The following is an 856-nucleotide window of genomic DNA, read 5'->3' as shown; positions in this document are numbered from 1 at the left end:
ATTCTGCACTGCAAATAATCTGATTCCAATCCTTACAAACCATCAAACAACCACTGTGTGGATGAAAAACTTCCATTGGATTTAAATTCAGAAAAACATTGGCCACTATTAAATCTTGATCAAACCAATTAATTGGCCATTGGTAATCTCTTGTCTTCTCGATTCTGATCATCATTGCCACTGTTGTAATTTCGTATACTTTCCTTGATAATTTGACCTTCCTTGCTAATGGAATTTTGATGGGCTGCAATTTCCTTCTCGCCAACTTGATGAGGTGGTTGATTGGCTAGTTGCTTGAGAGAGTGTGGATGTGTGTCTTTGTGATGAATGGATGACATTTTTTGCTACTGGACTATTTTCATGTTACAATTGTCATGTCCATCAGTTTTTTTAACAATTCAACAAATTAAATTAACTCTTTACTGTAGATCAAAATGGTGCAAATGATTTTTAATGATTTCATTGTAAAACTACAGTTTCCAATATATTAATTTCAAAAACCAACTCAACTTTCTTCTTTGAAACGATTCGTTCTTCGAATCTTACTTCGGTTTACTCAACAATTTTAGATAACACGCAAACGTGCACGTTTTCATATATGGGAAGATCTAGTCTTTGTGGATTTTCTATCAATAGAAGTCAATTCAGGTCTTCTATTGTCGATTACTTTCCAATTCTAAAGAGTTTTTTATCAAAATCAAAAGCCAATTCAAAATTGGACATTTGTGGCCATTTTCAATTCCACACTAATCAACATGTTTCAATACTTCATTGATTGTAATGAAACAAGTTAAATATCCAGCAGTAGATACGTGGACAAACCTTTCACAGAGTACGAGGAAGAGTAGAATCATTG

The sequence above is a fragment of the Naegleria gruberi genome, assembly GCF_000004985.1.
Source record: "Naegleria gruberi genomic scaffold NAEGRscaffold_179, whole genome shotgun sequence".
Lineage (NCBI taxonomy): Eukaryota > Heterolobosea > Eutetramitea > Acrasida > Naegleriidae > Naegleria > Naegleria gruberi.
Note: the sequence above shows the minus strand (reverse complement) of the source record.